This window comes from Taudactylus pleione, unplaced genomic scaffold (assembly GCF_031769625.1).
Source record: "Taudactylus pleione unplaced genomic scaffold, aTauple2 ptg000063l, whole genome shotgun sequence".
Lineage (NCBI taxonomy): Eukaryota > Metazoa > Chordata > Amphibia > Anura > Myobatrachidae > Taudactylus > Taudactylus pleione.
Genome location: NW_028284465.1, coordinates 5,100,921 through 5,111,092, shown reverse-complemented (window position 1 = coordinate 5,111,092; position 10,172 = coordinate 5,100,921). Strand labels below are relative to the sequence as shown.

General features: G+C 45.3%; 2 pseudogenes; one reads left to right on the top strand and one right to left on the bottom strand.

The window, feature by feature from the left end:
* The first annotated feature begins 297 nt into the window (after window positions 1-297).
* On the top strand, window positions 298-7,677 carry LOC148534860 (uncharacterized; annotated as a pseudogene).
* Window positions 7,678-7,982: 305 nt separating this feature from the next.
* On the bottom strand, window positions 7,983-9,734 carry LOC148534859 (fucolectin-4-like; annotated as a pseudogene).
* Window positions 9,735-10,172: the final 438 nt, after the last annotated feature.

Sequence of the window (10,172 nt, the reverse complement as noted above, 5' to 3'; positions counted from 1 at the left end):
ACCTCCAGATTGTGTGACGGTTGTTATACGGATCAGCAATCTGCAGAGATGTCAGAACCACCGTCTTGGACGCAGATTACATCTGTTATGTCCTCTCTCTCGGCTGAACTGGAGGCTTCTCACAGAGAAAGAGAGGCTTATAGGTCAGCTGCTACAGAGGAACCAGCATGGGCGAGATCCCTAGCTGTTTCTATGGAGGGGATTTCCAAAGCCATGACAATGGCGTCCGCTCCTCAGGTCTCTAAAAAGAGACTGTTACCCTCAGTCCTCCATTGGGATGACCCAGAGGAGGAGGCTATGCCGGAATTAGAAGAGGGTGAGAACGCCCCAGATTCGCCTACAGAGCCTCTGGAGTCTGGTCCTGAACAGGTATCAGAGGGAATAGAAGCCTTGATTGCTGCAATACGACAGGTGTTGCAAATACAGTTTCTTAAGAAACAAAGACAAGCTACGGCTTTCCCTATATCGGAAGAGCTGGATTCCCTTCTAACGACAGCCTGGGAACATCCAGATAAAAAGTTTCAGATGTCCCGGCGTTTATTATCTTTTTACCCTTTTCCAGCAGATAATAGAAAGGCTTGTGAAACTCCCCCTATGGTAGATTCATCTGTATCGCGATTGTCAAAAAAGACTGAGGGCCTGATTCAGAGCCGCTCGTAAGCGGCCGCTCTTTCGTTCCGAGCGATGTTTGCCCAACTGTGCATGCGTACGTATCGTAATACGCATGCGCGAACCAGTCAGTGTGGCCGAAAATCGTTTGTTCGCTAAATAGCGAATGCCTGCTATTTTGAGTGACAGGAGGAGGCGTATGTGGGTGGTAACAGGGGAAGGTGCTTGAAAACGGGGAGTGGTGATCCGAACGCAGGCGTGCTTAAAGGTCAAAACGGGCGTTTTATGGGTGTGCATAATTAATACAGCAGCGTCATTGACCACGTCACTGCGTTATTTTATAGTCTGAACTGCTCGCAAGATTGTGGTAGGAAAAACCAACCACAAGAATAGTGAGCAGTTCATACGCTGGTCGATGTACTCGATTAATCTAATAAATAGCGGACATGACGTAGGATGCGAGCGGGCAGGGGGCGTAGTTATCCAAAAAACGACCGCAAGTTTTGTTCGCTCGTTCAGACATAGAGGCGTGAACAGACCGCAAAGAGCGAACGGTTCATTTGAATAGCCACCCCTTTTTTCTGAACGAACGACCGCAAATAGCGTCCGGCTCTGAATCAGGCCCAATGCTCCCTGTTCCTGGAGTCACGTCTTTAAAGGACATGTCCGATCGGAGACTGGAGAGCACTCTTAAGTGCATTTACACCGCTGCAGGGGTGCCTCTTTGTCCAGCGATAGTTAGCTGCTGGACTAACAAGGCTATCGAAATTTGGGCTAAGCAATTGGCGGACGGAATGAAAGATCAGCTATCTATGGATTAACTCATTCCATTAGCAGAACATATAGGTGAAGCGGCAGCTTACCTTGGAGAAGCATCTAAGGATGTTTGTTCTACTGCCTCCAGAACGTCAGCTCTGGCAATTTCAACACGGCGGGCACTGTGGCTCAAAATTTGGCAGGCTGACGCGGAATCCAAAAAGGCTGTGGAAGCACTTCCTTTCACTGGACATGTACTATTCGGGGCAGAACTAGATAAATGGATATCTCAGGCTACTGGAGGTAAATCCACTTTTCTACCATCTGCAGCTCCTCCACCTAGACGATCTTACTCAGGACCTTTGTTTCGGTCCTTTTGGGCCCTGGGTCGTTCACGTTGTCGTTTCAGGGGATCATCAACGTCCCATGGTACCAGAGGTCGGGGTAGAACCGCAGCCACCAGAGGCTCGAGTCTACAGGAAATTAAGTCCACTTCTAAACCCAGTGCATGACGGGCTTCCCTCTCACCTGGGGGACCCCAGAGTGGGAGCGCGTCTTCGGGACTTCAGCGAGGTCTGGACGGAAACCTGTGCGGACGCTTGGGTCCGAGATCTAATAATTTGGGGCTACAAGCTAGATTTCCAGCTGCAACCCCCAAATCGTTTTTTTACCACAGGTTTGCCAGTTTTCAACGACAGAAGTGTGGTCTTACAGAAAGCAATAGACAGGCTTCTGTCCATGAGAGTGGTTATCCAAGTCCCCAGTCATCAGAAGGGAAAAGGATTTTACTCCAGTCTTTTTGTCATTCCGAAGCCAGACGGCTCAGTCACACCCATTCTAAACTTAAAGGATCTCAATCCATACTTACGGATCTTCAGGTTCAAGATGGAGTCTCTTCAGTCGGTAATTGCAGGCTTGGAGGAGGGCGAGTTAATGGTATCTCTAGATATCAGGGACGCCTACCTGCACATTCCCATTTGGCCACCTCACCAGGCTTTCCTGAGATTCGCAGTTCGGGATTCACATCTCCAGTTTCAGGCCTTGCCCTTCGGCTTATCTTCGGCCCACGGGTATTCACAAAGGTTATGGCTGTGATGATGAGTCTCCTTCAGAAACAAGGAATCACTATTATTTCATACCTGGACAACCTACTCCTGAAGACGAATTCCAAGGATCAACTATTACAGGACATCACCGTGATGCACAACCTCCTCATTCGTCATGGATGGATCCTAAATTTTCCCAAATTGCGTCTGCAACCGACACAGAGATTGCAGTTTCTAGGAATGATTATGGACACAGTGTCTCAATGGGTGTTCCTTCCCCAGGACAAAATAACTTCCATTCAGGAGATGGTGAGGTTGGTCCTTTGACGTCGGCAGGTTTCGGTTCATGCATGTATCCGACTTCTGGGGTAGATGGTGGCAGCCTTCGAGGCTGTCCAGTACAGTCGTTTTCACTCCAGACCTTTTCAGCTAGATCTCCTATCACAATGGTCGGGATCCCAACTGTTTCTTCACAAAAGTGTCAGGGTACAACCCAAGACTCGGATTTCCCTACTGTGGTGGCTTAACTCAGTTTACCTTACGGAGGGAAAGAGATTCGGAGAGTGGGATTGGACGCTTCTTACCACGGATGCGAGTCTAAGAGGCTGGGGGGCAGTAATTCTGGAGCATCACTTCCAGGGATGCTGGACAGCACAGGAATCGAGTCTTCCAATCAACATATTGGAGTTAAGAGCAGTTTTCTATGCATTACAGACAGCAGCTCACTTTCTGAGGGGCCGAGCAGTCAGGGTCCAGTCCGACAATGCCACAGCAGTGGCATACATAAACAAACAAGGAGGCACCAGAAGTCGTGCGGCCATGAAGGAAGTCAGCAGGATTCTGATCTGGGTGGAAAGCTATGCAAGGTCGATTTCGGCAATCTTCATTCCGGGCGTCGAAAATTGGGAGGCAGATTACCTCAGTCGTCAGGATGTACATCAAGGAGAATTGGCTCTACATCCACAGGTGTTTCAGCAGCTGGTCCAACGGTGGGGTCTTCCGCAGGTCGACCTCATGGCATCCAGGCAGAACCATCAACTGCCCCATTACTGCTCTCGAACAAGGGATCCACAAGCGGTGGCTGTGGATGCACTGTCAACACCATGGCGGTTCCAATTAATTTATCTGTTTCCTCCATTTCCCCTTCTCCCTTGAATCTTTCAACGCATCAAGAGGGAACAGGCCAAGGTCCTGCTGATAGCTCCGGACTGGCCTCGCAGAGCTTGGTACTCCAACATTCAGCTCCTGTTGGTAGACAATCCGTGGCCCTTACCACTCAGAGAGGATCTGCTCCTTCAGGGTCCTTTACTCTATCCAAACTTAAAGCAGCTATGTTTGATGGCCTGGTTGTTGAAAGGGCCATCTTAAGACGTAAAGGGATACCTTCCAAGGTGATTTCTACGATGCTTAGAGGCAGGAAGGAAGTTACTTCCAAGCTTTACCATCATATTTGGAAGGCATATGTAACCTGGTGCGAACATAGAGTTCTGCCTTCTACAGAGTTCAGTGTTCCCAGATTTCTGCTTTTTCTGCAAGCAGGTTTCTCAGCAGGCCTTCGGTTGGGATCTCTGAAGGTACAAATTTTAGCACTCTTGGTTTTCTTTCAAAAGAAATTGGCCTTATTACCGGATGTGCAAACTTTTCTGCAGGGTGTGGTTAAATTACAACCGCCCTTTGTTCCTCCTACTGCTCCATGGGACTTGGACTTCGTCCTGTCTTTCTTGCAGTCTTCACTGTTCGAGCCTTTGGAACAGTGGAATTGAAGTATCTTTCATGGAAGGTGATACTTCTGCTGGCTCTAGCTTCCTCCAGGAGGGTGTCGGAGCTGGGAGCTTTATCATGTCGTCCACCATATTTGGTATTTCATGAGGATAGAGCTGAGCTACGCACCAGAATGGATTTTCTGCCTAAGGTGGTTTCGGCCTTCCACTTCAATCAACCTATTGTGGTTCCGGTTCTTCCAAAGGATTCTCCTTCTTCTAGATCCTTGGATGTGGTTAGAGCTCTTCGCATATATGTAGACAGGATGGCAGCCGTTCGCAAGACAGATACTCTCTTTGTTTTGTATCATGCTGCTCATCCGGGTTGGCCAGCTTCCAAACAGACACTGGCTCGATGGAGTCATCTGACCATACGACAGGCGTATTTGGCCTCATCTAGAGAACCTCCATCTTCCATTACCGCACATTCCACTCGTTCAGTGGGTGCCTCGTGGGCGGCTGCTCGAGGCGTTTCTATGGAATCTCTATGAAACTACTTGGTCAGGACGGCATACTTTTGTTCAGTTTTACAGATTTGATACCTTTGCGACTTCTGCAGCGCAATATGGTCGGTCTGGTTTGCAGGGTTCTCAGCGCTTTCCCACCCGTGATGGGAGCTCTGGGACGTCTCCACTGTCTTGAAGTCCTCCAGTGTCCCCTAGTGGATGAAGGAGAAAACAGGATTTTGGTACTTACCGATAAATCCCTTTCTCCGATTCCACAGGGGACACTGGACGCCCACCCTGCGCTGTTCTTTCTGCCACATCTGTTATGCCTGTTGGCGACATGTTTGTTATCTAGGGTGATGTTATGAATGTTAGAGACATGTTTGTCGTCTCTTGTTTCATTCTATTTTGCTTTGTTTTCACTTTTCAGTTGCTATGTGTACTTTCGCCTCCTCCTCTTCTGTCAATCTTTTTTCTCTGCTCCCCTCGGGCACGGTTCTAATACTGGCCTATAGGGGGGGTATAGAGGGGAGGAGCTAGTCACACTTAATTTAAATTTAAAGTGCCAGCTCCACTCAGCACCGTCTATATCCCACTGTCTTGAAGTCCTCCAGTGTCCCCTGTGGAATCGGAGAAAGGGATTTATCGGTAAGTACCAAAATCCTGTTTTTTTGCCTGCTGAGCTCTCAAATTTACAAAGAATCGTGATTTGCCAAGATCATGTTTTCTGATGGTGTATGTGATCGAGATTTCTCACCCGAGTTACCTGAGTCTGACCGCAGCCAAACTCTCCCGAGAGATAGGTGCAGGCTGCTTGTGCATTTTAAAAGGATTTAAATGGTTAATGTTAACAATGAAAAGATGTAGGGTCCCCCCCAAAAAAGCATAACCAGTCCCGGGCTCCTGAGCAAGTTATGGTTCTTAAAATATGGGGGAAAAAGAAGAGTGTGTGTACTGTGTTTTTTTATATATATTTTTTTACAGTGGGGGTACTGGTTCGGGCTGCCTGCTGTCCCCTGTAGTTCCACAAGTGCCAAAGGGCAGGCACGCTGGTACCTGTAGTTCCAATGTAAAAAACTATAATATTCATCTATTCTTTACACTATTACCCTTCCACCAGCCAGGGGTGCAGAGAAGAGCCCCGGGCTTCAGCATAAGCCTGGGTTGCTCAAGAGAGGAGGGACCCCTTTATTGGGGTGTCCCCACCTCTCTAGAGATCTCCAGCTTGGGCTGACTAGCTTGGGGTGTTAATGCTTTGGCCTGGGTGACCCAGTGAAAGGGCCCCCTGGCTGTGACATTACACCCTGGCTAGAATTGAGTCCGGTGCTGGTTTTAAAAATAGGGGATACACCACACATTTTTTCCCTATTTTTAAAACCAGGACTGGCTCTGGGAGCCCACTGCTAGTTCATAAAATACAGGGGAACTCTACTTGTGTTTTTCCCAGTATTTTAAAAAGCAGGACTGGCTCAGGTTATACTTTTTATTGGGTGGGGAGGGGGGCCCAGCGTAATTTTTTTTTAACCAATTAGATCCTTATTATAGGCAGAAACATACACAGATCACAGATCTGTGTATGTTTCTGCCAAACTCACAGCTTAGGACGTGGCCTATTTGATTCTTCTATTTAGGTCCGAGTTTGCTACAAGTACACCTGTGATTCTAATCATGATTCTTGGTAAATTCCCAAGTTGTATTTTTTCCATGAAAAGTACTGTACTTGCGAGTTTGGCCGATGGTGTATTGATTCATGTTTGCATTCTCACCCAAGATGTGCCATTTCAAAAGAGAAATCTCTCCCGAGTTTAACTTTAGTAAATTTCCGAGTTGTAAAAAAAAATGACAAAACACACCTGAGATTGCAATCTCGAGCAAACACGATTCTTAGTAAATTTACCCCTGAGTTTGTTTCCATTAGTTTTCCAAAAACACCACTGTTGGAGTTATTTATCCGCCTATTTAGGTCATCAGCGGCTGCTCAGATAACTGAGGAGCAGCTAATGATCTAAATAGGCGGAGAAACGCGTTATACTATCCCCACTGTTCTTGGAAACTGTACAGTTGGACTGTTTGACAGGTGACCAGACCCAGGAGAAAACAAAAACTCCTGTTAACCATCTCCAGACTACCTGTGTGATCTGTCATACCAATCAACAGCAGGAGAGGTATAAGTAATTAAATCCATCTTACTGGGACTATGGATTCTGTTCCTATACAGCCATTATAAACAACTTTTCAGAGAATATACAACATTCACATGGTGAATATAAAAGCTTGTATTATAATATACTGCACTGAGTCTATGTACAGCTATCGTAAGGATTTTATTGGAGATTACATGATACCTATATAAACATATACAGAGGTTGTAAAGCAATATAAGCTGTAAACAATAGGTTGGGAAAAAGGATGTTATCAGGGGAAGCAGTCGGGAAGCCGATGGAGGGAAATCCGACTGCCGGCTTCCCGACTGTCTTACCTACGCCGGAAGCCCGGCGCCCGGCTTCCTGATCGATAGCCGCAGGGGGGAGGGTTAGGTTTAGGGCTCCTGGGGGGGCTTAGGGTTAGGCAACCCCCCGGGAGGTTAAGGTTAGGCTAGGGGAAGGGGGGTTAGGGTTAGGCACCCCCGGGGGAGGTTAGGGTTAGGCACCCCCGGGGGAGGTTAGGGTGAGGCACTTTCCCGGCGGACTTAGGTTTAGGAGGCGGGGAAGGGGTTTTTAGGTTTAGGCACTTAGAGGGGGGATTAGGGTTAGGCACTTGGGGGGAGGTTAGGGTTAGGCACCCCTGAGGGAGGGTTAGGGGGTAGAATAGGTTTAGTAAATACTTCACTTAGACGATCAGTATTTTCACCCATGCCGGTCAGCCGCATTCGGGCCGGCGGTGAATCATACCAAATCTGTTATCAGCCTATATCCACTAAAAGACTATAGAGGAATATATAAAAGGCTTTTTATTAACATCTGAATGTTATTTAACAAGAATGCTTTTGACATCTTTGGAATACCTATTATATGTGTCTCCTATACCCAGGAAGTTATAACAAGAAAAATAGTAACTTGATGGTTGTTTTGTATTAGTTGTTGGACGTAATTGCCTATCTGTTTATCTTGTGGATATATATATATGAATTATTGGTTTTAATTATGAAATATTTTCAATTATTTTTATTGTAATAAATTGAACATTTATTCCTACCAATCAAATAGCGCTTTCTTTTTATGAAGTAACATAAAAATTAGTTCTTATCAATTGAAAGCGAGCAATACCCTTTAGGAAGCAGCAATCTGGTTAATTTTTTGTCACCAGGTAGATCAGCGCCCTAATCTATTTTATTTGTATTCCCTATTTCATACATAACTAGGCATTCAACTATTTAGCATTTTCTCTGTAACATCCAGTATACATTTAACTTATAACAAATTAAACACAAACACACACACACACACCCAAACACACACACACAAAACCAACTTGGAATAAGCATCACAGAGCAAATGAATACTCACCTTGGATTGTTATTCCCATTATTGTCCAGTGAGTCACCAACAAGAATTTCAGCGCCATCCAGATAATGTTGGCAGCAGTCTCCTCGGTTGGTGACCATGATGTAGTATATCTTATAGGTTCGCAATAAATCCACTCTCCACCAGGGCGCGTTTTCAGATTCGCTCGAGAAACAGGAGCCATGATTGTAGATAGAATCCATGTTTCCATCTATGGCGTTTATAGCCGAACTTAAGACTTTAAAATTGGTAGATTGTGTTGCGCGGCCTCTAAGTGCGACATTTTTAACTGTGATCAAAATTAAAAGAAGAGAAAATACCATAAGAGATGAGTGATCACAACCATTAGCATTTATATCTATATTAATATTGTTTATATGATAACTAGTTATTTGAAAATGTTTATCAATTATTCAGTAAATTCAATTCTGTTTAATGTATATTACATTTTCTTTGGCTCATTAGTGAAATGGTTCTCTCTCAGAGGGCAGAAGGCATGACGTATGGCAATTTGCATGCTATGCATCCAGCTACTTATTGCATTCATGCCGACGTTATTACACCGGTATGAATGAAGAAAACCACAGAGGACAGCTCTCTCTGTAACAGCGGTCCTTTGCGAGTGAGGGACTTCTGGTTCTATGGTGCTGAAGTCTCTCTGGTGTCTTTCTGCATATGCAGATGCACGCTCCATGGGGGGTGCTCAAATTGATCCGATTGAATACCTCCTAGGGGGAGCCGCGATTAGTAGCCCATAGGTTTTTATTGGCATTCTATTGGACAACGCCATTTAAAGATGGCATTGCCCACCGCATCCAAGCCCTGGAATGTATCGCTTTCTGGGGCTTGGTGCATATGAGAAATGCAGTCAAACCCCCAAAAAACTGCATTTTAAGGGGTCTGACCACATTTCTGGCTTTGGTTCATCCCGCCCAGAGCCTTGTGACTGGCGCTTCTGGAGCTGTCGGATAAGGACATGCACAGAGTGTTCACATCAAATGAATCTGACATTTTTGGATTTTGGTTGGTTTGTCCAGACCACCTCTTAATTATACATCCACTTGTGAAATTAGTCATCAACACTATCAGCACATATTTGCACCAGCCCTATTTTTGGTGCAAGAGGGCAGAATGCATGACGCATGGCATGCGTAAGCTCACAGATAAACAGCCCACAATTCTGTATGCGTGCCCGCAAAATGCTCACCAAACACTTATCCTATGTGCAAGTGCCCTACTGCAGCCCTGTGACACCAACAAGTGGCGATCCTGCTGAGATCCAATTCTCAAGCGATCTTTAATTGTCCCAACATTTGTGGCTGTTAATGTCTGTTTGATAATTCCCTTGATTGTGATAGGGTCACACTCAGTTAGTTTTGTGACCCACTTTTCATTGCAACAGTAATGTCTTGTTACACCTGAATCAATATACCAACCATCCTTTCTGTGGCTATCTATAACACTCAGGGCCGACTCATCTTTGTCATTACATTTCTGGTTCTGCACAAGATTCCTTTTTGTCTGCTTGCAGTTGATTGCTTTGTGACCTTTATAATACATTAACTTAAGCTTTGTGAATTTCTCACTTTTTGCTTGTAATGAAGTTGTCAGCATTTGATTCAATGGTTACATTTTCCTGAAACTTTGCAGTGTTTTTTTTCTGATGAAACAACTAAGAAGTCAAAATCTTGGGCTAGATTTTGAAGCATGGCTGCTGCTATTTCTTTATCATCTACTTGTACACCAACATATGTTAACTACTGATAGACATACATCAACCTGCCTATATAATCTCTCATACTTCTGCATTCATGTAACTATATATTATACAATAGGGATGCGTGACACTGGCACCAATTTCCCTGTTAGAACCAATGATAGATCCAGATGTGCAGTTTGGAACGGTAGGAGCCTTTCTACAATGCCCCCCAAAAGACAGTTATAAAAATACAGGATGGTTCCAGTGCTTCTATGATCTATCCTATAAATTTGTTTGATGGTGTTCTCTATGTATTCAGAGATATGTAAGAAACAGAATGGCAATATCGTATA